This window comes from Athene noctua, chromosome 2, assembly GCF_965140245.1.
Source record: "Athene noctua chromosome 2, bAthNoc1.hap1.1, whole genome shotgun sequence".
NCBI lineage: Eukaryota > Metazoa > Chordata > Aves > Strigiformes > Strigidae > Athene > Athene noctua.
In genome coordinates this window covers 82054862-82082089 of record NC_134038.1, presented here as the reverse complement: position 1 = coordinate 82082089, position 27228 = coordinate 82054862, and the positions used below count along the sequence as shown (strand labels likewise).

The window sequence follows — 27228 nt, the reverse complement described above, 5'->3', positions numbered from 1 at the left end:
GGTGCATGCAAGGTAGAGAAGCACAGCAAATAGACATTTTTTGTAATCATTACTACGTGGTTCATTTCTTCTCTGTGTAATATTTTGCTCAGTCACTGTGTCTGGGCCAAGCATAAAATGCCACCTAAAAGGGGGAGGGTAGAATGCAATCGGCACACCCTTGTATCACAGTGTTCCTCTTAAGAAGATGAACTGCTTTGAAAATATCCCTTCCTCCTAAAAAAAAAAAAAAAAAAAAAAAAAAAAAAAGTTATCTTGATCTAAGAGGCAGTTGTCAGGCACTATTCATTAATATGAAACATATGCCAGTGTCCACACATGCAGTTTGCAATCCTTACTCTTGCAATGGAGTGAGCTACCTCATGTTTGACAATAAGCCATAAGCATTTTGGCACTCACACAGTCTTCAAGAGATGAATTTAGAAATGATCAGATTAGAACTGAACCATGTGTCCTACTTGGACAAGTAAAAGCATAAGTAGTCTCTCATAGTGTTTGATCCTGAAAAACCCTCATTGATAAGAGCAGTCCTACTGAACTGTGATGAACCAGTTATTGTAAATACACATTTCATGGACCAAGCATTCAGTATCTCTATTTGTTAATCGAGAATCTACCTATATTTTTCTGTCCAGAAGTTTTATGTTGTATTTGAAAGTGTTTTCTTGTTGGTGGAGTCACTAGTTCTACAGATGGATGGCAAGGCAGGACAAAAAACCTCAAGAAATTCAGGCCTTAGTAAAAGCCAGGGTTGGCTTTCAGTTTTAGTCTTTTTTTCACCTAGAAGCAAATTCCATCCCAGTAGGGCTCAAGTAGAATTTGTACCTTTTTTCCTTCCTTCTTTCTTTAATGTATTACCTGGTGCCCTAAGTAGTCTTGTGATAACACATTAGACATCTATTAAAATACAATGTCATTCTAAGACAGAGAAAAGCTAGATTGCCTTGAAACTTGAGCTGCAAGTAAATGTAACATTTTATTGAATATGAGTGCATGTGAAAAACTGCTACAGTACTGAATTAGTTATGAACAGAGAGTTCTGAAGAATCATGTATTAAGTACCCATTGTTTATGCAGAAAGAGAGACCATCTGTGACAAAAACTTTTCTACAACGTCAGAACAATGAGATTTTTCAAAAGAAACTAAACTTTTAGCAGAAAAGTTTTAATAATTTGAAGTTAAAAAGAGCATTGAAGTCAATGTGACAGAAGCTCTCATCTTTAAGTTATTGTCCTCTTGTAGGCTGCTACCTAATACCCGGAGGCAGGATCTGTCATTGCCTCAGTTCCCTGCATGTTTATTACATGCATTCATCACTACCTTTTCTCTTTCGATGTTGTAAAAGGATCAGTTGGGAGTTTCATCAGCATCCAGATAGGTAGGCAGCTAGCAATTACCTTTCAAAATGAGTTTTCTGGTACTGTTGCACTGTGTAAACACTCCTTTGCCACTTACAGTCTTTTGACCCTACTCTGTGTTTCCTTTTGTCTTTTTGAGTTATTTGCATCAAAATACTAGCTGTAATACTTGCTTGGTCAAAGAAAAGACACTTTCATCATCAGACATTAAAAAACAAAAGTAATATTCAAATTGTTACCAAGGTCACCTCCATTAGCAGTTATCATATCATTCTTGTGAACTGTTAAAACAACACTGTTAAGCTTCCCTAAACGTTGTGATGGAAGGGTAACCATAATTGCTTACCAATGTATTATTCTATGCGATAACTGTTTTATCTAACTGTGAAGATTCCTTAGAGGAGGGGAACTTTTAACTTTGCCACTCTAAGAGACAATAAAGCCACAATGGCCTCTCTTATCTCTGTGCTTTTAATCATAAGACACAGTCAGGTACCAAAGCAAGTGTTCAGCATTTATTCATGATTCTATCAGAATCAGTAATTTTTGTAAATCAAATATACAAATCACTATAAAATGGTAAGTAAGTACTGCAAACACTGCAAAACTTAATGTGAAGTGGAATGGCTCAGTTCATCTTTCATGTGATGTTTTTTAAAAAAGGCAGTTTTGAACCAAAAAAAATGAATACAATTTACAGGCACTATTTTGTGTTCATGGTTAAACAGTCAGGAAAAAAAGTTTTCTTTTTTAAAATCTAGCAAGCTTTACAACTATCACTAACTATGCAAAGCCAGTGCTACAAAGCCTCATTTTTAAACTATGTGCTTCTTATGACCATGTACTGTAACACAGAGCATGTACAGGTTCCCTGTTCACACTAAACTCACAGGTTAGTTTGAGATGCCTGTATCAGGCTGTTAAGCCAAAGACAAACCCTCTCATTGGCAAATGAGATTTTGACAGCACCAAGATTTTTTCTGTAACACCAAACTACCATGTGATCAAAATGCATGTTCAAGGTATAGTCAATACAGACAATATGGCCACAGCTATGCAGCATTGAGTTCAGAAGTTGGGAACTCATGCACACCCTCAGGCTTCTGCTGCCTGCAGTAAAGTTGGCATTACTGCCATCACTGCCTGTATTAGCAAGCTACAAAAGACAGAACTGAATTCTGACTAAGCTCTGTTGATCTTAGGAAAAACAATTTAAAAAAAAAAAAATCCAATAGCATCTTCAGCATTGCAGATCAGTATAAATGGATTAATGTAGAGGAAATAAATTCCAGCACCTTCTAAGAATCCTTCATTAAGCCAAAAGCTTTATTGTGTTCCTTTCATTGGTACAGCTGCTCATAAACAAATGATACCAACAAAACCATAAAGGTTCGTATCAGTTTCCCTATAGACTCTGCTATGGCAACAACTATACTGTATATCATACTGCATCGGTGCAAATAGATATTTTCTAGGTCTTTATGGGTCCAGTTCTGGGATTCATTCTCCAAGGACTGAAATAAATTTTAAAATGCTCACAGACACACAACACACAGTTCCCTTGATCTACAAATACCATATTCATCTTGTACTTAAAAAAAACCCAAAACAAAACCCACACCAAAAAACAACCAAAACAAAAAAACAAACCAACCAACCAGGAAAAAAGCCCAACACAACAACAAAGCCCCCACCCCCCAGAAAAATTGAATTATCAGAATTTGAAGACTTGTTCTTGATTTTTTATTATTTTACTAGGTGTCTATTTTGCACACACCCTGAACATTAATCTCCTTTAGTCAGTGAATAACTGAAGTAATTTCAGGGCTATTTTACAGTTAGAGTTAGGGATGCACTGTTCACACCTCTCTCAATAGTGACAAAAGACTGCCTCTGGGATACAAATTCATTTCTTTCAAGAGGTTTCTTCACAAAAATATACTAAAAATAAAGAATAATTGCATGTTTCTGCCACCAATTTCTTCCCTAGCCTTTCATCCGAACTTCTATTAGCTTGATTCTGCACTACAGAAGCAAATTAATCTGGTGGCCTTAGCCTACACGTAGCACTGGATCCAGTCCAGGTTCAGTTACTCATCTGATCCATGAAGATTAAATTACTGAAAGAGATTAAAAGTCTTCCAATGCAGAATGAAGAGTTCAGGAAGGAACAGCCATTCTATCTGAAGAAAGGTCCATTTCAGCTTCTGAATTTAAAGTTAAAATGGATCTTTCATGGGGATCCACAAGTCTCCCAGTTTACCAAAAAGGGTTATGTGCACATGGTGAACTCCAGACCTGATAGCACATAAGACCCCTGAGCTTTGAATCTGTTACAGGTTTCAAAAAAACAGTTTATGGCTGTAACAGCACTGGTAAAGCTCTGCTGAGCTGTCAGACAGAACAACCTTCATCATCAGGAAAGGCAGCCCATTCCCACACTTAGCATTCTCTCCATTATTTCAAACAGGTCATTGCACGCTAGGTAAAAATCTGCCTAGCTGCCCAAGACCTCCTACCCCGGGACCTGCTGCTAAGTGGTCTTGACTACTGAATACCATCACCATGAGTGCTGCTGCTTCCTCATCAGCAACAGTCACTTGAAAGAGCAGTAGCTCAGGGACGGTCTAGACTGACTGTCACAGATTCCCATCACATCTCTTTGATGAACACATTTTCTCTAAGGCACAAGAATCTCTGTCATCTTAAAGACTTTGAAGCCAATTTAACATTCACTTAGAGAAATCAAAAGACTTCTTTTAAACACTATGAATAGTAACTCTAGCCCACAGGCAGGATTTAATACTACAGCTTAAGACCCCTTCCCCCCCCCTTTTTCTTTTTAAATTCTTCTCTTCAACAGAAATAATATCTCAGAAAGACAATATATATGTGTATCTCATTACCATAATTTAAAAGCAAATGAGACAAATGACATGCAAGAGACGAATTTTGTTTTCTAGGTGAAGTTTGATCAGAACCTAGCAAGTATCTGAATTTCATGCCCTTGTCAGCTTTTAAAACTCCAGCTTGTGTTAAACTGTCACTTTGTACATACGTTAATGTTCCCTACCCACTGCTGTCAATCACAAGACAAAAATTGAAGTCTTCTTTTGATAATGTAAAATACAAAATTTCATCTGCATCCAGGTAACAGAGTGTTTAGAGTTGAAACATAATAAACAAATAAATACAGCTTGGTCATCAGAGCACAACACAGGTCCCCTTGTAACTTATCTTGGCTACCTTTGCATAAATGAGGTGGAGAAGTAACAGGACACAGAGCTTCTTGGCTGAACAGGACATCTCGTGAGTGCAGCACAGCACCTTAAGTGCTAGTTTACAAAAAAAACCCCTATTGCACACAAATACGTGTGTTCTTTTTCAAGATTATGATTGAGCAAGATTTCTTAAAGGAATGCATGACTGAGTGGAAAAAGCACATTATATTTACATGCTATGTTGGGATTTTTGCTAGCACCCTAGAAAACTTCACACATTCCTGATTCTCAGCTGTGACCTGGGCCTAGCTTCATCATCCACTTCAGTGACTCAGATCTATTCTGATTTCTGTGCATACAGGACATTTCAGATTTCATTATCAGTATTTCAGCCCTGTAAGAAGTTTTTGTAAATCTGTTTACACACTGTGTGCCCCCTTTGAAAGGGGAACACAGAAGTCAAACAAAATGCAGAGGAAATCACTCAACTACACACTGAAAAACTTTTAAGTATCTTGAACTGAACCTGTCCTGCAGAACAAAAGGCTTTGTAACACCCTCAACTGTAACACTGAACTTCAACAGGTTCAGTGAAATCAAGAGCTGTCTGGTTTATCTTTTAATGCCAGCTAGTAGCCAAATTAAATCAGACATCTATTTATTAAATCTTCCCACAGTTTTGCTGTGTATTTCAGTAAATACTCATCTGTTGCTGTAAGAATTATTATATTTAAGAGCTTGTACTCACATGGCTGCTAGAAATGTACATAAACCCATCACAGCATTTGGGAAATTTCTTACAGCAAACATGGCACACCTCGTATTTGTCTTTATGCTCAGGTTCTGTTTACATAATCGCATCCCACGATAACATATGAAGAAATGTAATGCAGACAAGTTACTTTCTCAGTCTCGTGTGTACCTGATGTCACTGAATGCTCCAACTACAGCCACATCACAACATATTCCACCCTCCCAGTAATTCTGAGTAGGCAGTCACAAGTGGAAGTAGATCTGCAGCGTGAAACACTAGAGGGCAATAGATGCCCTTTAATAAGCTTAAGAGAGCCCTTAGATGTATTCAATACTTAATGCCGTCTTACTTTTGACTGCAAGGTTATTATTCCTCGATTTCAAGCTCTAGTTCAAAACTTGTGCAAAGCAGATGCATATTCTGCCATGGAAGCCAGACTACTTGAGTACATGTATGCTCACTGAAAGCCCACTGCTTTCCTTCCCATTAACCCTTCTTCCCCCTTCATTCCTCCTTCCCATGAAAGGGTCATCCACATATTTCAATAACATAAATTTAATCTTTTCCACATAGTGCATTTGTTTATCGACTTTGCCATAGTAAAGTACCTATCCATAACTGTAAATAATTGTTTTAATGGAAGAGAGGCTTAAGTCTTGAAGAGGTGCATTCTAATGTTTTAACAATGGAGGGATGGGAAAAGAGGAGTTGGGCTGATTGCCTTGCAGGATTCTGCTAACACTAGTGAATAACCTTACGGATTCACCCTGAGCCCTGATATGATCTTCCCATGAACCATTTTTACCCCTTCATGATAATAATCCTGCACAGAACAAATGTAATAGTCTTCTGCTTATATATGAAGATACTGTTTTCCAAAATGGGTGGAAAAAAAGTGTGACACTTGAGCATGTCACTCACCTATCAATTTGCACATGAAATTAGATAAAGAAGAAAAATAATTAGACAAGCAAGTTGCATGCAAGCCTTCCCTTTTACTGTTAGGGATTAGTAGGGGGAATAGTTTTGCCACTTGAAAATTTTCATAACAGTTGAACAGGATAAATCACATTCTGATGGGAAGACCATTCCTTGGATGTTTGATAATTTAAGTTTAATGAGATCTCTCAGTTCTTAAGTGTAACAGTCCCCAGATGGGATATAAAGAGCTGTAGGAGGACATTTCAAGGTTCATAATCATAGGTAAATGTGGTAGCCTCATTTAAAGAACTGCCTGGACTAAGAACTATGGTTATAGATGAAGGAAGAAAGGTTGACATTGAATTAACTAAGACAACATTTAGTACAAACAGTCCTCATGGAACAAGTGTCGGATTGTAATAAACAACAAAGGGGTGAGCACAGGCCCAAAGTGGAAGTCTCTACTCCCTGGGACAATTACTGGCATAACAACTTATGGAAAAGAAAGCTGCAGTGGTGGCTGCCATCTGTCTTTAAAACAAAACATAGTTGCTTGTACCAAAACAGACTGATACTCTTCTGATCAAGTCTTAGGACTGCCTTCTAATGCCTTACAGTGCAAAGTCAACATGCCCACATCTTACCACCAGATATCTGCTGATGAAGTGGCCCATCATTTCTTGCCCTGATCAGACCTCTGTTACCATGTCAATCACTTCATTAATTCAAGCAGCAGTGATTTTTATTTTTTTTTCTAAACACTGCAATTTAGGCAGCATCACCGTATGGACATCATAGCACTAGCACTACTACTATATGACAGCATTTACTTTCCATTTAAAACTTCAGGGAATTTGTCCATAAATTCTACAAAAATAGTTTCAAAAGACAGTTTCCAAAGACCTTTCATAAGCCAGAAAACACAGTAGGCAAAGAGAGGGGAAAGGAAAACCATAATTTTTAATTACCCTATAGCATCCTTGTATCTTGCCTTAAAGACCCCTCTCCACAAGGCCAGAGGAGCCCAGGGAACAAAGGCAGGCAGGAACCCAAATTAAGGACTCAAAGGAAGATCTCTGGAGTGATGGGCTGAGGCCAACATGAGCTTCAATAAGGCCAGATGCCAGGGGCTGCACTTGGGCCACAACAACCCCCAGCAGCGCTACAGGCTTGGGGAGGAGTGGCTGGAGAGCTGCCAGTCAGAGAGGGACCTGGGGGTGCTGACTGACAGCCGGCTGAACAGGAGCCAGCAGTGTGCCCAGGGGGCCAAGAAGGCCAATGGCATCCTGGCTTGTGTCAGCAATAGCATGGCCAGCAGGGACAGGGAAGGGATCTGACCCCTGTACTCGGCACTGATGAGGCCGCCCCTCGATTCCTGTGTTCAGTTTTGGGCCCATCACTACAAAAAGGACATAGAGAAGGGCTACAAAGCTGGTCAACGGTCTGGAACACATGTCCTATGAGGAGCAGCTGAGGGAACTGGGGGTGTTTAGTCTGGAGAAGAGGAGGCTGAAGGGAGACCTCATCGCCCTCTACAGCTACCTGAAAGGAGGCTCCAGAGAGCTGGGGATGAGCCTCTTTAGCCTAGTAGAAAGCAAGAGAACAAGAGGTAATGGCCTCAAGTTGCACCAGGGAAAGTTTAGACTAGATATTAGGAAGCATTTCTTTACAGAAGGGGTTTTTAGGCATTGAAATGGGCTGCCCAGGGAGGTGGTGGAGTCCCCATCCCTGGAGGTGTTCAAGAGTTGGGTCGATTTAGAGCTTAAGGATATGCTGTAGGTGGGAACTGTGCTAGGCAAACGGTTGGACTAGATGATCTCCAGGGTCCTTTCCAACATAGATGATTCTGTGATTTTCTGTGATCCCCTCCAGACGAAGGTCCCACCCTGCCCAGGCCCCTCCCTGGACTGTCCCAGGGGAGCCTCAGCCCCACTGCCCCAGAGTCAATAGGAACATCTCTCCAGAGCATCTTTGGACTTGGGGGGGGACGGGACAACACACAACACACACAACACACACGACATGGGGAATGGAGTGTGTATGTGTGCGTGTCACTGCCTAGGGTTATTGGGCATACTATGGAATGCAAGGGAAAAGGATTTTCAGATTGCACAAGACTTACTAGGGGGTTTTGGGGGAAGAGGATGAACAAGTATGGAAAAATGGAGGGATCAGGGAATCTCAAGGACTGATCACATGTCAGCAGGTGGCTTCTCAGCACGCTTGTCTGGCCCTGTCCTGCACCTGACCAGCACAGTCTGTCCTGTCTTCTCATTAAACTCTGTTTTTCTGAGGGGGTGACTCTCTATTCTGTGAAAGGGGGAGGGGAGGGGGGCAGAGAGTGTTGTGGGGGTGTTTTACCAGCAACCAGTGTAAGTGCATGTCTGCAAGTGATCACTAAGAAATATCAAGCAGGCCTTGATGGTAAGTAGATGAAGCACCCTGGGAGCCAAGGGGCCCTGTCTCCAGGGGAAAGACCACTGGAGGAGCTGGCTATGGAAAGATCACTGGGGTCCCAGCCAGCTGCTCACAAAGCTATAGAGCCTTGGGGTCAAACCTCCCTCATTTGCCTGTATCTCTCTAATGGCAAGACTAGTAGAAGGAGGGGAACTGTGGGCTCATATGTCCACATGCCAGAAACTGGGGATACCAGGGTCCTAGGGGCAACTACCTGGTCGCCTGCATGCCTACAGTCAGCTGCTGGACACATGCATCTTGTGCATACATAATTATATTTGAAACTATAGTAATAATTGTAATTATTGACAATAATTCTATAATTACTAGTAATATATTAATGAAATATCATAAATACTATATTGATAATATATAATTAATGGGGAGCATGTCTATATATATATATTTTGAGACACGCATACTAATATAATTATGTACTAATGTTTCACACTAAGAGACCTTTATCTTGTTTGGGCAGAGAGGAGAACAGGGTGAGGCTATTGGTGCCATTTGTGTGCCAGTCTGTGTTGATCTGTGTGGTCAGGTGTGTGTGTTGTATACGTGCAGGGCGGTGCGTGCATGCACACATGGGAATACAAACTCAGCCCCACCAGTGGTTGGAACCAAGGACACGGAGCTGTGGCATCCTCCCCTCTGTTGGGCTACTGGATCCAACCCCCTTGACATACAGAATATATCTAGAATTCTTTATATATTCTAAATGTTCTTATAACCATCCACTCTGTAAAAATAACTAGTCATGACATCACCTGAGAAGTGCTTCTAAGTCTGAAGTCACTGACCATTCACTAAATCCTAGCCTCTTCAACAGCTATGTTGGACTGGACCCTCTTCTCTGTACCAAGACCCACTGTAGTTCACGTGCTCTGTAAGGCTTGCTGGAAAACAACAACATAAGTTACTGATATCTGTTAAAAATATTCTTTGATATCTGAAACTTTTGAAGTGACACACTTCAAATTAGCAACTAACCTGTTCAAAAGACCGATTAACAATATCCGTTGGGAGGCTGCCTTGAAGGATATGGATGTCCAGGAAAGCTGGACATACTTCAAGAAAGAAGTCTTAAAGGCACAGGAGCAGGCTGTTCCCATGTGCCAAAAAACAAACAGGCAGGGAAGGAGACTGGCCTGGCTAAATAGGGACCTTTGGCTGCATCTCAAGAACAAAAGGAGACTCTATTGCCTTTGGAAGAGGGGGCAGGTCTCTCATGAAGACTATAAAGTTGTAGTGAAGTTATGCAGAGAGAACATTAGGAAAGCCAAAGTGAAGCTAGAGCTCAGCTTGGCTGCAGGTGTTAAGAATAACAAAAAATTTTTTATAAATTCGTTAACAGCAAAAGGAGGATTAGAGAAAATCTCCCTCCTTTACTGGATGCAGAGGGAAACATGGTAACTAAGGATGAGGAAAAGGCTGAGGTGCTCAACGCCTACTTTGCCTCAGTCTTTAGCAGTGGAACTGGCTGTTCCCTGGACACCCAGCCTCATGAGCTGGGAGATGGGGAGGGGAAGCAGACTGAGGTCAGCACAGCTGAAGAGGAGGGTCACAGACCTGCTGCACCACTCAGATGCACACAAGTCTGTGGGACCGGATGGGTTACACACAAGGGTGCTGAAAGAGTTGGCAGATGTGCTCGCCAAGCCACTGTCCATGATTTACCTGAAGTTATGGCTAACTGGGGAGGTCCCATTGCCTGGTGGGTAGCAAATGTGACACCCATCTATAAGAGAGGCAGAAAGGACGATCCAGGAAACTATAGACCTGTCAGTCTGACCTCGGTGCCAGGGAAGGTCATGGAGCAGGTCATCTCGAGTGCCATTAAAAGTCATATAATGGACAACCAGGGGATCAGGCCTAGTCAGCATGGGTTTATGAAAGGCAGGTCCTGCCTGACAAACCTGATCTCCTACGACAGGTGACCTGCTTATTGGATGAGGGAAAGGCTGTGGATGTTATTTACTTTGACTTTAGTAAGGCCTTTGACACCGTTTCCCACAACATTCTCCGGGTGAAACTGACTGCTTGTGGCTTGGATGGGCACACGCTTTGCTGGGTAAAAAACTGGCTGGATGACCAGGCCCAAAGAGTTGTGGTCAACAGAGTTAAATCTGGTTGGCGGCCAGTCACGAGTGGTGTGCCCAGGGCTCGGTTTTGGGGCCACTCCTGTTTAACATCTTTATTGATGATCTAGACGAGGGGATCGAGGGCACCCTCAGTCAGTTTGCAGATGACACCCAGTTGGGTGGGAGTGTTGATCTGCTCGAGGGTAGGGAGGCTCTGCAGAGAGACCTGGACAGGCTGGAGCCATGGGCTGAGGCCAACTGGAGGAGTTTCCATAAGGCCAAATGCCGGGGGCTGCCCTTGGGCCACAACAACCCCCAGCAGCGCTACAGGCTTGGAGAGGAGTGGCTGGAGAGCTGCCAGTCAGAGAGGGACCTGGGGTGTTGATTGACAGCCGGCTGAACAGGAGCCAGCAGTGTGCCCAGGTGGCCAAGAAAGCCAATGGCATCCTGGCTTGTGTCAGCAATAGCCTGGCCAGCAGGGACAGGGAAGGGATCTGACCCCTGTACTCGGCACTGGTGAGGCCGCACCTCGATTCCTGTGTTCAATTTTGGGTCCCTCACTACAAAAAGGACATAGAGTTACTCGAACGTGTCCAGAGAAGGGCAACGGAGCTGGTTAAGGGTCTGGAGCAGAGGTCATACGAGGAGCGGCTGAGGGAACTGGGGGTGTTTAGTCTGGAGAAGAGGAGGCTGAGGGGAGACCTCATCGCCCTCTACAGCTACCTGAAAGGAGGTTGCAGAGAGCTGGGGATGAGCCTCTTTAATGAAGTAACAAGCGATAGGACAAGAGGTAATGGCCTCAAGTTGCACCAGGGAAGGTTTAGACTGGATATTAGGAAGCATTTCTTTCCAGAAGGGGTTGTTAGGCGTTGGAATGGGCTGCCCAGGGAGGTGGTGGAGTCCCCATCCCTGGAGGTGTTTAAGAGTCGGGTTGACATAGCACTGAGGGATATAGTGTAGTGGGAACTGTCAATGTTAGGTAAATAGTTGGACTGGATGATCTTCAAGGTCTCTTCCAACCTAGACGATCCAGTGATATAGTTTATTTCAAAGGCTTTTGTCTCAACCACAAAGCACTGAAAATAAATACAGCCCTGCATTTTTTTTTTTTTCCAAAGGAGTGAAAGAAGCAGAACAATACTATACCTTAAAAAGTTTTGGTTTTGAAGAACTGTATCTCAGGCAAACCAATCAGGTAAAGTAAGTTAGAGAACTACACACAAACACTTCCTGGAGACCCTAACCCACCTGGATGGCTACTATCATCAGCCTTAAGGTGGCTGACTGAAGGCATTGACTCTCAGCCAAGTGACCAACTACTGCTTGCTAAACCTATAGCAGTTTCTGTCACTCACAGGGTCACTGTGTCTGGGTTTCCCAGGAGGGGTTAAGATCTGTACAGGGCAGTATTTCTTCCTGTGCCCTTGCCAAGAGAGTGAAGACAGCCCTCAAAACTGTTTGACGAATAGCAGACTAAAGTCTCATTAAGTTTTCAGACAAGCTTTCACACACTACATTCATTTTGCTTCAACATCAGAGCAGAAAAAAGAATTTCCAACCTGCATGCCAGGAGACTATAAAACTCCTCAGTTCCTTACCAGTAATCACAGTAGTACAAAACAACACAGCAGCTATCCTAAGGACAGAGGTGAATTCTGACTAAGAAGCTTTTTGATATTTAAGAGTGAGGAAAATATTCCCTTCTGATAAATTCTTACTTCCTAGGTAGCACACAGTGATCATGGCAAGTACCAAAATTCACCAACAAAATATTAAGGAACATTGAAAGCAGCTTACTTCTTTCCCCTGATGTGGAAGAAACTAAACAGTGGCAGCTCTGCTCATGTTTTGCTATTGTCACCTCCTCACTAAGTGATGCAACTAGTATAGAATTTTCCAAGTCAGATAGTATGGTAATATATCAAGGTCTTGACAAATAAAAATACTTCCTACCTTCTCAGAAATCCAATAGAAAAAATTAAGGTATTTTATTGTCATTTTTTACTTTTCCATTCAGGGCCATATAGTGAGAATGTGTGCAGTATAGCCACCTTATGTGTACCAGTCAGTCATTTGCATTTAATGGTTTCCTTTTCAAGAAACCTTCTGGCCTGAACACAGAGTCCCCCACTGCACAAGACAAACTCTGCCCTTATAAACTACAGACAGTAGCCAGTTATTAAACCTTACCAGTTGCCTTCTCTGCTAAGAAATATTTATTCACCTAGCTCTTTCATCCACTGGTCAGATTTTCTCCTATCAGGCTCAAGAAACAGAGATCTGGTTAAACTTTCCATAAGTATGGAAAGGCTTAAAAAGAAACAACAGAATGGAAAATTCTGTCACACACAGAGAAAAACCAACAAACCTCACCTCTAAACAATAGTGGCATACTGTTTCTATAGCAGAGAAATTTGGTTCCACTACAGATGCCACCAATGTTAGCTAGAGTTAGATCTCCTAGATACAGCTCCAAGACTCACAAAACCAAAAAAACACCAAACAAAAAAAAAACCTGTGAAACTGCCCCAGCCCAATTGATAGCTCTGATTCTCCAGAGCTGCAGGAAAACAGTGCCAGTGGCTGGTCTTGGTCTATGTATGTCTATGTATGTTACACATTGAATTAGAGTTTTACTGAGTTCCTTTGCATCTCCATTCTCTTGTTATCAGTTCCCCAAACAAATAGGGATTTAAAGCTCATATGCATAAGATCTGGGAAAATCAAGCTATGGGGCATTCAGAGGCAGCCATTCTCTTCCCAGGAGAGAGAAAAAGTTGTTGCAGGTTTATGCTCTCAGGAAAAAAAATGCTCTACGAGATGACAAAATTGAAACCCACAATCTAAACCCGTGGAAAGCATCCAGTCAAAGCGCAAAACAGGTTGCTTACTTGAAGGAATCCATTTCTCCACAGAATTTAAAAAACTGAAGCCATGGTTTAGACCTGAGTAAAAGTCATCTGTCACGGCAGGACTGTGTTTTGACTTGGAGGAAAAAAAAAAAAAAAGAAAAAAAGCAGAAGACCAGAGCACCATGGAAGATGCCAATCAGCAGAGAGATTGCTGCATCTCAGGCCAACGCAGCCAAGGGCAAAGCAGGAAAGGGGAAGACGAGAGGAAGAAAAGCCTCACTTGGCTGATGAAATGTCATCTCTCAGCTCTGATCCAAGCTTCTCAGAGCTATGCTCACATAGACCACTGACAGGCTCTTCTCATTTTGCTGTCTCACACCACCAGTACCACCCAGAATAAAAATTATTAGGACAATAGTACAGAGCTAAATTTGATAGAGAACTCACACATTCAGTGTACAAGAAGAGAAAAGTTACACACCTACCCTTCAAAACATTTATATATGCATATATATAAAAACATACATGCATATTCAAGTCATATACATATATATGACTAGAACTACAAGCAGACTCACCCATAGTTATTTTGTTACTGTCACATTATAATGAATTTAACAAGAACACAAGTAAAGAAGTGGCCTCACCTTAAAATGGAGATTGCCTCAGAATTACTTAATCTAAACCTAAGGACTTGCAATAGAGACCACTAACACCCAGTCTAGAGCACTGGCTATATTAGAGTTTTGAGCCACTGGAAGAGCAGGTTTTAGCTCCTGGGAACAAGCCAGGAAAAGATATAGCATCATACATTGCAATAAGCATCGCACGTGACTGAACAGCTGCATTTTCCAGGAATCACAAGATCTATCCTTCTCAAAATCTGCAGGACTTGAGTAGATGAGGCTTAGATCTCCCACATTTGAAACAGGCAAACCCTCAAGGACTTTAAGTTGTCATAGCAAGTAGTTTGACTCTGGCTGCATTGCCTAAGATCTGCCCCTTGAGTTTCATTCCCAGAATGACTGCTTCAGTGCAGAGGCCTGCCTGCTTCATCTTCTTATTTCCTTTCCTTGCTCAGCTGAAAAGCACAATTACCTAGCCTGAAGATTACTTTCTCAGCCCAGAAAGATTCATTTCCTCTGAACCCGGCCAGAATTTCAAACAGTGCATCACCATGGAGCAGCAGAGCCACACCTGCACAGGGATAATTTGAACACAGTATACAGTTGATGAAGACCAATTATTTTAGGTAACTTTTTCCTCCCTCACTTCATGATCCATCACAAGTATATCATTGTGCCTCAACAAGACCAGGGACAATAACACAAGCAGCTTTTAGTTAAAAGGCAGATCAATTCATGCTGATAGGATGACTTTAAGGCTTAAAGGAAGCAGACCAGTTGAATTTAGTCACAAGGCTGCTACCAAAGTAGCAACATTTTCACAGAAATGGAAGAAAAGTGCAAGATACTAGTGAAGAGAAACCAGGAAGGACTAACAGACACTTCCTGCAGTCATCATTTTCCAGTTTTAGCAGGCTTTAAGAGCTACAGGGAGCCTTACCAGAAAGCACAGGCTACTTGTGCTCTTCTGGAGAAGGATCCTTGTTCTGGTTGACTGTAAGGGCACAGCTTCAAATTGAAAGTATCCTAGATTAGCAGTGGAAAAACTGAGGCACAGTAACTTCTTATCCCTTCCTTGAACAGCTTAAACTAAATTTATTTAGAATAAAAAAAGAAAACAAAACACCCAAAAAAACCCAACCCCCCTCTTGCAGCCTATCACTTCCTATGGGGAAAAAAAAGCATCAGTCTGTAAGACTGGAGCTTTCCCAGTGTGTGTTTAAATCCTGAGGAATAGGGCTTAAGCCCTTGATTTGCAGAGTCCTAGACAGGTGTGCTGAGCCTGAGCAGAGGCCCAGCCCAAAGCCAAAACCCTCTAGGGCCCATAATCAAACCTAGCGAGTATGTAGCAGGCAACAACGGCCATACCTGCACTAGTGACAATTACATTATTTGTACACCATTCTAGTACCCCACACCAACCCTTAAAGAGTTTCTATTAAGAATACTAATAACACTGGAGCATATTAGAGTCAGACTACTGGCTTGCCAAAACCTCTCCAGAAGATTGGAAACCCCTCCAGAAAGTCAGTCATTTCACAACTGCAGTTTCACATGTTCTCTAGTTTATCAAAGGTTTCACAGCCCTCAGAGGAGTAACAGGGTGTTAGCTTAGAGTTTAATTAAGTTAATTCCATAACTAACAGGGAAGGATGACTGTATCTTAGAATAAAAATGCTCATTTCTAAACCTTCATTTCAGATAGGAAAGACAAAGGACAATGCATGCCTAGGTGGCCAAGTAAGTTCTGTGGGCAGCACATCTTAATTCAACTCTGCAATAAAAAGCAAGAGAAGATTAACACACACTTAGCTATATCTGCATTTCTGACAATAATAACCCTTCATTAGGGCTCAAAGATACTGACTCCTAAGTTAATTTCCAAGCCTGGCAGGCACAGAGAAGTAAGTTGCTAACTTCAGTCCTTCAGGCCTTCCAAGCACAACAAATAGACACAGCAAACAAAAAACCCCAATGTCATTTCACCAAATAACCATATCATCCATTTTCATGGCAGAAATAAGTTTTAACTTGTATTACGTGTTTTGAAGTATCTGAAATGTAAACTGCAAACAAAGCATGGTGCTTATTTGGAAATTTTACATTTTAAACGGTTCATTATGACTGCAAAACTTTTCACCACTAACTCTATCATTCATTATGTCAGTCACCACAATCATAATTGCAGGGAGTTGTTTTTTAGTACTACTGAGCAAGCATATTTATTGGCATATCAGAAATAGCTTATTTTTCATAACCAGAAGGACTCCAAATGGAAGATGAGCATCACCAGGTGGGAGGCTGGGGAAACAGAATAGAAATGTGAAAACCAGCATTAAATTTATTCTTTTTGTTAACTACCAATACAAACTGTTTACAAGAAAACCTCATCATCTTTCTATGTCTTTCCTCACTGTCACCGAATGTTGACCTGTATGTGCCCTCTTTTCCTTCCTCCATTCAGCTCCTACACTTCCAGCTTTATATCAAGCTATCCAAGCGGCAGCACCAAGAAAAATATATCAGTAGGGGTATTTTTCCACAAGAAGGACACAAGCAGTACCAAGGATGTACTGGTAGTTGTAACTCACAGTGGACTAAGGCTGCTGTTTGCCAAGCTCTCCTTGGGGCCTAAGGACAACAGGAGACATGAGTGTATTCTTGCTTAACAGATGCTAGTATACTCCAAAACATATTTAACATCACAATTATTACCAGGATTTGCTAGACAGATGTAAACCCAGGACTGAGTATCTGAGTCACCATAGCGGCTTACACCATAGTGTAAGTTCTTCCAGTGCACTAGGTAAAAAACAGTCTGAAAATGATGATGCCTTTGGTGCATGTATCTCCCTTACGGCAGAAAAACCATATATTTGCTCCCACACACGTATACAGACAGGAAACCAAATCTGCAATTACCCAATTTGCAAGTGTGACACATGTGCACACATCTTTGAGGACACACCCTTTCAACCTCCATCCTGCATTTCCCCAAATTTAATTCAGTTTCTTTCCTCCCACAAACACCCATCCCTGCTTGCCAAATAAAATTCTGGAAAAAAACAAGAAATGAGTAGCGTTGGTCACTCTGGCTGTTTGTGAACCAAACGTTTTTATTCAATTAGTGCTTTATGTAGGTTCATAAAAAAAAAAATCTGAAAAACATGGCAACAGGAAAAGAAAATAAAGTCAACCCTTTTTTTCTGGAAGTCAATTACTCAGAGGAAAAAAACCCCAGTATTTAAGAAGAGGAAAACAAATCCAGGGAAGCAGTCCATTCAACAATGATGTTTTAATTTTTCTGCTTATTTTAGGCCATGACAGTGATGCCAGAAAGTAGTAGAGATGAGCACATTGTTTCCTAAGTCTTATCAGTGATAAATGATAAAAAATTAAAAAACAAACAAGCTTCTCTTGATTATCTTCCAATGTATCCAGCATGACTGAAGGAGGAGGGAAACTACCTGTAGACTAAAATTACAGTAATATTAACTCCTATACCAGATTATCAGACAATTTAGCTTTAAGTTATTCCAGTAACTGCCAGCGATAACAACTGACAGAAACACCAGGATCAGGTGCAAAGAATAATCTAACAGTTGCTGAAGTAACACCAGGTTGAAAGAAGTAGTTTTCAACAAAGTGGCCAAGGGCTGGGGCCCAAATGCAACGGATTACAAGCAGGGAGGAAAGGCTGGGGCTAAATATAAACCAGTTAATTTTCACAAGAGGATGAGTACAATATTAGAAAAAATAAAAAAATAAATCACAAATTCGAGATGAGAATTTAAGCTTTTTTTTTTTTTTTTACCTACACAGATATCATCACAAAGAGTAACTCTTTTCTTCCCACTACTTTGGCTAATCTTGAGTGTTAAAAGACTGACATAGAACACTTCTGGGTAACCATCCCCTCTGAAGGCATGCAACAAGGCCAAGCCACGAGCACCCTCAGGCCAAGGTTACACAAGCGTGGCTGTAGTTCGAGTCTACTCCCACCTCCCTGGTACTATTACCTACAGTTCAGGACTAAAATTACAGTACTAGCTGCTGAAGCATCCAGCTCTTACAAAACCTGGACCTCAGTGACACTCATGTGCTGGTTCAAATAAGTGTAAACAGTGGCTGAGGTCATGCAGGAGAGGATAAACAATGCTGGGCTTAGCCCCTGACAGGCTTCCTGCCATGTGCCACAAGCGCCTCCAGTGAGCAGACAGGCCCTGATCATCCCCCCTACAGGAAACTCAGCAGCACTGAAGTCTTATTTCATTTATTTCATTTTTATTTGAGAAGGGCATGCTAGGCCACTTCAGCTGAATAAGAAAGCTTCAATATTTAAGGTATCCAGTAATTAATTAACCCTAACTTTACCTGCAGTGGATTCATACCAAGAGAAAATGCTGAGAAAAAACAAAGAGACCAAGCAAGTCTAAACTGTGTTGAAAGCCAGCACAGATGTTAATCTCTGACACTGCAAGGGAACAGTTCTCAGTGCAAGAGCTATAGACTTGCACATGCACACAGATTTGCACCATGAATTTATGAATACAGAACTGCTGTCCCAGGGTACCAGCTCACATCTTGAAGCAATCCTGCTAACAGCCAGCCTCAGACTACCTTCAGCCATCAAGTGACATGAGCTCTTTCAGATTATTATTATTCAGTTTATGATGTAGCCTTGGGAGCAGAGACTGTAAAATTGATGACTGTCTTCTAAATGGAGACCAGACTGCAGTGCAAGAGTAGGCTCTCCTTCGAAATGAAGGATCCCATGCACTGGCATACCTTTGCAAGTAATGGCTATACCACACTAGATTCTGGTTTGCAAGGACTATTTCTGGACTATGAGAAAAAGAAACATCAGACTTCTTAAATCCCCAACTTCCAGGGCCTGCTTTCTATTATAATGAAGGCTTTAGGCTTCAGGACCTTTACGGGTAGAGGTGCTTTAATACCGAAACAGATCTCCCATGATGAAACTCCAGAGAAAGGCAGGCATAACCCTCAATTCAGTATCTCCTGCCACCTACATCCTGAATATTGTGCGATCTTAACAGATCAGCTATTGAAATGCCAATCTAAAGAAGCCTAAGCCTCAAATAGCTATCATCACCTGTTGGAGCTTGATAACCTTCTCTCAAGCTTTTCTATCTTCACATACACATATGTAAGCAAACACAGTGAATCTGAACTATATAATTAACTTGTATTCCGTACAGCTTTTTAAAAGAAATCATTTTACTGCTTATTATTGACTATGCACACATCAACATAAAGGAAGCAATAAATTCACCTGCACAAGAGGCAGTAGGCTGTGATTTGCTACTAACAAACATTTGTGCTATCAGAGCACTAATAGTCTCAAATACTTTTACTGCTTACCGCCAAAGTAGGATTTTGGAGCACACTGAGGACTGGCTGCTGCCTCAGAACCAGGGCACCAGGGTCTTCCCAGGGCCATTCCATGGCCCCAGCCAGAGAGCAAGGCAGGCTAGGGAGCAGTCCTAGATTTAGGCTTCAGGCACCTCCCTAGGGATGGGCCAAGGCTCTACTAGGACATCAGTCCACAAGTCAGGAACAACTGGGTCCATAGCCAGGGAAGAGCATAACAGACTCAGGCTGGCCTGATGGCCCAGGGCTGAACTGAACTGGAGCTCATGGGCAGAGGGTGCCCACAGGTGAGGGCTGGTTAAGGCCATTAGGGCCTATTAGTGCCCCCAGAGCTCCAGTAAAAATTGTTTGTATGAGGTAAAAACTGTCTTATGAATGAGGGGACCATAAACATGCAGGATGGGGCCTCTTTCAGAGGTTAAAGACACATAAAAGCACCTAACATTGATGCTGTTTTCAAAGCTCCTTTTGATCTTCTGGAAAAAAGTTAGTAGGAGCCTTTTCTTCTCCCTCTTCATGTGTTCTAATTTCAAGGGAAAAGCCAAACAGGTAACATTAAACATATATGGAAATTTCTGTAGGAGAAGGATATATTTGTAATTAAATATGACCCTGGCTGGATACATTGCAAACACCTTGGTTTTGACTGAATGGCATAAAGGCTGGACTGGCATCTACTGAGCTTGTAGTGCTCATTAGCAATCTGTCTGTTCCTGAGAATGAACACCTTTATGCTGAGTTTCTGGGTTTTACCAGGGAGGTTACAGAAGCCTCACCCCAATTTCAGCAATCTAAGCATACTTAGTAGATCCCTTTCATCAAGATACTAAACTAAATTACTGGTTCTCCTTTTTGTCTATCAAATATATATTTAGTACTAGGGTTTTTTTCAGCTGTAAGAAGCTGGCTAGTCTATACTTACCTTTCCAAAGAAAACCTCCTTCAGGCAGCTCAAAATCTGGAAGTTTAGGATATGTCAGAGGAAGACAGAAATCATAGCTTCTAAGTTTTATGCCACATTAGCCATAAGGAAAAGAGAATCATTACAGCTATTTTGTACAGACCAGCTGGAAAGGCAGCAGTCACAGCGCTTGCTACCACATGGCTATTTCAGGACTGCAGATGCTCGGCTCTACTAGCCTCAAGAACCAGCTGCAAAAAAAGGATCCCTAGGAAAGCATTTTCTTTCTCTTCCAAATGAGAAACCCTGTAACACAAAGACTTAGGAGCAACCAGAAAGTTAGCTGCGATGTTCTGCAGAAAGATACTGTTTTCCCTAAACTTCAAAGGACTCTGGGTTTATATTACAGCAAAAACTGGACAGCATTTTTAGTTTGGCATTTTAAACAGAAAGTGGTGGGGCAAATTATCTGTAAGAAAACGAGTTAAAGGACATTGACCCAGCCCAAAGACAGTGCACTATAAGGCCCAGGTTACATGATGGCTGGGTCTATAAAAACCGCAGCCACACGGTAGAAGGGTAAAGGTATAAAAGCTTAATTTACCTTTTCATGACTGCTAGGGAGGATGGGAAGAGCAATAAAGAAGTCTTCCTTGGGTTACAAAAGACTAATGTGTTACTTTGTTATGCAGAAAACAAAGGTATGGGGATACTGTCAGAGAACTCTGAGAACTTAAAAACCAAATATCTTATTACAAATGAGGGTTATGGTGGTTCAAATGCTCTACATGGAGTGGGAAAATGAAGGAAATAAAAGTAGAAAAAAAGTAGCAATGCATATGTACTTAAAGTGCCTAAAAAGTGGGGAAGAGAGGAGGGTAGAGAAACCTCTGGCAGCTTGACTAGAAGGCAATTCACACCTCATACCTCTCGCTTTGAAGGATGATGCCACCACCCCAATGGGATTAGCTCCATGATTCTTTAAGCTTCTCTTTGCTCTGGGGTACCTTTTATAGAGAACAATGAAAAACCTGCTTTTCAAAGCTTTGGCACTGTTTCTGACAGTTCATTAGCACAAAAATGCAACCTCTACACTGATTATTTAATTCATTTGATCATGTGAGGGCACAGTAACATTACTAGGTTTGAAAATTACAATCCAAGAAGCAATCTAAAGAAAAGTGGCTCGTGACTTTGTTTTACCTGTGCTGGAATTTAGGCAGTTTTGCATAATAATTAACTTAGTTTTGTTAATTATAAAACCTTTTTTCATACTTAGATCTCATAAAAAGAAAACATTTGTTTTTATGACACAGGACTTTTCCACTTGCTCAAAATTGAAAAAATTAAGCAGTTTTAAAGGGAAAAATAATAAAATACTAGCTATATATTTATGGTACTTAGTATACTTAGGTGAGACGTCGATTCATTTCACCAGCAATTTAATTAATTTAATTTGAATTTACATGTCCCACATGCTACATAAGTACTTTGGCTCCACTCTGTGATAGGACTGGAGTGTCTAATATCTTATTCACTACCGAGGATGTGAAAATCTTCACACAGCACATTTCCGAAATATCTCCTTTATAGCTATAATGTTTCTCTGGAATAAAAAATAATCTGACAAATTCCTTGACCATCTGATGAAGCATATTTTATGTGCATTGGTTTTATCTTAATGCCAAGCTAAAAAGATTAGTTTATCCCTGTGTTGTTGAGCCAGTGGGCTGTAGACTACATCTACTGCTGCAGTCTCTGAGGAAGAGTGCTTGCAGCAGTGTGCTGAGCTTTGAAGCTAAATACCCAGTATTCAGGCAATGGATAGTCTGACATTTAAAATCACAGTTACTACTGAATATACCTAAGGTGCTGGGTAGAGGACCAATCTTCACATATGGATGCCACTACACAGCAGGTTGCATAAATTTGACTTAGAACCTCACCAAAAGCTTTTATTTCTTAGTGAGCCTCTCTGTGCCTGCAAGACAAATAGGCTGCATTCAAATATTTGATGGAATTTTCCTGGCACATGAAAAAATGTGAAGTTTTGGAAGGGCTTCTTAACTGACACTCTGTGACTGTGTAATTCTATGGGGTTCTGTTAAAGAAAATGTGTATATACATACATACATATGTATGTATATACACACACACACACAGGGTGGACAGAAAGAGCCGAAACAGGATAACTAAAGGTGATCCTTGGGCACACTTGCATGCCATGCCTACTGGAAATGATTTCTTGGATTACTAAAAGAACAAAATAATGATCTGTACATCTGCTGTAATGATTTGCTTTGAGGGCTGCATTCTAAATAAACAGGGAGCTGGCAGGGACAGAGAACAGTGGATTATACCACTCATTACTTTTCCAGTAGGAAGCCAACTCAAAATACCCTGTACATCTGCTACCTCAATAGCAGATGTGCCAAATCATCAGTTAGGTTTACTGGTGATTGTTCTTACCTGGGATCTCTAATACATGTCACCTGTTTTTGGAAAGACCACGTGACTACAGAAGGTTGAGGTGCAGAGGCCTCTCAGAAGATAGGGACAGTGACACTGGCTAAACCCAGACCTGTCCCAGTGCCTGTCACTGACAGTGGTCAAAAGGCACACACCTAGAGAAAAGTGTACAACCAGAGCAAGTGGGGAGTGATCCTTACCTGTATCATGAATGCAGTCTCCAATGGCTCTCAGCTCAGACATGCTTCCTGAGCAACAGATAGCTAATATTTAAAAACAGAGGATAGATTTCTCTTCCACAAATTTGTCCAGTCTCCCCCTGAACCTACAAAAAAAAATCCAGGATCAATAACATCCTATGGCAAGGATTTCTTCTGCTGAACAAGCAGTTTTAACTTGATGCTGCCAGTTTCATCCAATGCCCCCTATTTTTGCACCAGAGGGGTCAGTAAGCAATCAAACCTCATTCACATTGTCTGTGACACTTGAAATATTACATGTGAGGTCTACTTCTCATGAGCTCTCTCTCCCTTCCAGCCTGAAGAGTTGACGTCCATTAAATGATTTCTCATACAGAAGTCATTACATACCTCTGACCTTTTTTCCTTCAGTTTAATTATCTCTTTCAAAGGTAGGCTTGGAAGAGGATTAAGTGGAAAAGAGGAGTACAAAGGGTGAAACAATACCATAATAGCAACAACATGCCAGATATAGGCATTCTATGGATTTATGCAGGGGTCCAGTGCTGTCTGTTCTGGACTCTGACCATTACTGTGCATTGAGCTGACAATAGTACAGATGACTATAACAATGTCTGTATGTTGTTCCGCAGAAATATGAGAAGACAAAGAGTGCTGTGTGTACAAGCTGGAAGTTGTTCCCTCCTCCTGCCCCTTGTGCATCGCTTCAGAGCTGTCTACATAGAATTTCAACAGCTGTTGAGTACCTTGAGGTCCTTCTGCAACTCTCTACAGACTGCTTTGGTTATTACACCCTGAACACCACCGTATCAGGAGCAAAACTATTTAAAGGGTAGCTTTTCTGTAATACTGGCACTGGTCAGTAGTCTGGGTGCCAAACTTCTTACTGTTAAGCATACTCAACCCTAGACATATACAAGAAGCCTAATTAAATAGTTCTGATCTCCCGACCACTTCTAAGTTTTTAAGTATCTTGCAGGATAAGAAATGCTGTGCCCACTTCAGTTCATGCTGGAAGTTGAGTGTTCCTACAAAAACACATCAACAAAGAGGCTTTGACTCGAGGGTTTCATTCCCCTTTTTTTCAGTAAAAAAGTAGACAGCACTTTAGATGCTGACTAACTTTTTTCCAATCAGAACACTTCCTCTTGTATATATCACAGAGGTATGAATAGAGCCGTACAAACAGTGACTGTTAATACATTAACTTCTCCAAGTTGACCTTGTAATCTTTCTGGTTTATGGTTATCAGATCACTGCGCAGTTGTTAAGTCCTGGTACTATCTGTCTTAGAAAGCCATAGAGCCAAGAAAACTGGATTTATAAATATGTATTTTCAACCAGTAATAAAATAAGATTAGTAGTTTAAGATCCTAATGAATATATTGCCCCCTTCAAATGCAAAGCCAACATTCTACACAGTGGAGTCCTGCTGAGACAGAACTGGCCCTGGAAAGTGGTTGAAACACGTGCTGTGAAAACTCAAGAATTTTGTCTTTTCATCACAGGGAGAAATGACATAATGTAGAAGTTCACTGTGAGTTAATGAACTGATTTAAGCTATCTAATCCTCCCACAGGAAACATGGAGTTCTTGTATCTCAGTCCAACATAGTTAGCTTTCATTGTTATGTATCAAGTCTTAAATCTGCAGGCAGTTTTTTGACCACTAGGTAGGGCTATCCCAATGACAGAAGTTTTAATTTTCACACACTGATTCCTTTGAAAAGGTTTTCTTAAGCAACTTGATCGCAATAGTATCATGGACACTTCTTCTTCAGGTGTAAGACAGATGTATATTAACATCTCTAGATATAAAACAGAGGGAATGACCCCTCCTCTAACTGATCCCTTGCAGTTAAATAACAAATGTTACAATCATGTTGCCTTCCAATGTATTTTTTAAAAAGCACAGTATCATATAGTATCAAAGGCATCTTCATGCATACTCTGACTCTACTTTTGACTCCAGAAGAAGTGCAGTTGAATTTAGCACAGTATTAATTCTCTAGCATGGTCCACATTAAAAGGTGTTTATAAACATGGGGTATAATCATTTGGGAAAGTCAACAATCACATTGTCATTGAATCACTTATTAACCAGTATGTCGTGGTTTTTACTTGCCTGTTTTTTCTAGTCTACTGTTAAGTTTGGTCGTATTTCTCTGCACCATTGCAAAAACAAGGGTCCAGCAGAGTTTCATGCAGATCTTGCTGAACAAATAAAACTGATGCTTGTATGTAGGAAATGGGAGAAAATGGTGCTACCTATCTGAACAGAGACAACTGTAGCCACAGATGACTTAGGAGACTTTATTGCCATGTGGCACACACTAGAGATGGCTATACAAAAGACAAATAAATTAGCATTGAGTCCTTGGGGGGTGTTTTCGAACAGCAAATTTTCCAGCCTAAGGAAACAAAACAAAACACTGTCTTAATGCATGTGGACACCATTAGGAAACACCAAGGACCATGGGAAAAAATTTAACTCTTCATCATACCTCTTCTTTAAGAGGTCAGATATAAGGGAGTCAGAATTACTTTGTCAGACTTGAGGGAATAAGCCACAATCAGAATTGAAGGCAATAGCTTTTGACCATATAACTGCATGATTTAAGTGGCAGTATACAAACCCCTGTTTCTTAGATTCTAGCTGCACTCTCAGTCTCAGATATATTGAACTGAAGCTATTTCTCAGCATCATTGTTTTGGTCAACCTAGGGAAGATCCTGCAACAGAAATATTGACAGTAATAACTGTGGTATAGTGGTGAATGCTGACCCTACAAGACAAATCATCTCTGTCTTCCCAAGTGAGGGTGACAGAGATGACACTTAGAATTTGATTCTGCAGTACATGTTACTTCTAATATGCAGGTCAAAGATCAACTAGCCTAAAGAAATATGGTGAAAATATGCACTCTCTGCAACAGAACTAGTGCACATCACTTGTCCCCCAAATCAAAAGACAGATAAGACAAGCATTGCACATTGCAGTCACCTTCAGAGATTCCTCCTCTTGTGTCACAGTTATGCAGGCAGTTGCCTAAAGGATAGATCACTGCAGTCCATATGAGAAGTGAGGGGAAAAGCACTGCTTCCTTATTTCCCTCAGTCTCAGCAACAAAAGGACTGCTGCTGAGACTTTATCAATTATTTATGTAGCTGCCATTTCTTCTTCTGCTCTTTCTTCCCCAGATACAAATACCTCTCTCTCTCTGGACCAAACTTCATCTTCAATTATTCATTCCATTGGGCAAAATTTTTCCCTTGCTCATTTAAGTTCTTTGGTTTTGTTTGACTTGAACTGTTGGAACAGCAGCGATTTGTAGATAAGATAATACTGAGTCTGGAAGTTATCCAAGACCTATAGGTTGACCTGCAAATCATCCAGACTTACCAAGGAAGATGGAGTAAAGAATATTGCAATGACTGTCGTGGGCTTTGCATTATATCATAATCATGCTAGCTGGAGCCATGTGAATAGTGGCACTCACAACAACTGCATTAGTAGCACAGCCTAAGTACCTGCGCAGTTTGCAGATTCATAACTTATGGTGACCTTTGTATATCTGTTACAGCATATAAATCCCAGATAACCACACAAGCAACAAGCAAAACACTTAAACGTGCCAGTCAACTCCCTGTGCTAAGACTCCAAGCAACATACTGGCTTGAGTTCACTATTTCATCTTCAGAAGAAATTTCTTATTTTGCTAAGAAATACAACTAAAACAAAATCAGCTTTTAAAAAACTGGCTCTACAAGCATTTCCCCATTTCCAACCAGTATTACATATGCATGGTAGAGTACAGAAACTAAAGAAAATGAGGGAGAAGGATTTTAGGTTCATTTTAAGCCCACAAAAACTCCACATTATCTCTCAAAATCTCTCTCTTTGTGTCTCTGAATTTTATTCTGAACCTGTTAAGGTGTTAAGGACTCAGAAACAGCATTTGTCCCTCTTTTTAGAGGTTGTGCATAATGTC

At 41.0% G+C, this 27228-nt stretch overlaps 1 long non-coding RNA gene across 2 annotated transcripts in view; it reads right to left on the bottom strand.

The window, feature by feature from the left end:
* The window catches only part of LOC141957658 (uncharacterized), a 136043-nt gene that overhangs the window by 71652 nt on the left and 37163 nt on the right, over positions 1-27228 (bottom strand). For both annotated transcript variants that reach the window (XR_012633145.1, XR_012633146.1), the window contains exon 2: positions 23239-23363. This is a non-coding gene — a long non-coding RNA (uncharacterized LOC141957658). The remainder of the gene's footprint in view (positions 1-23238; positions 23364-27228) is intronic.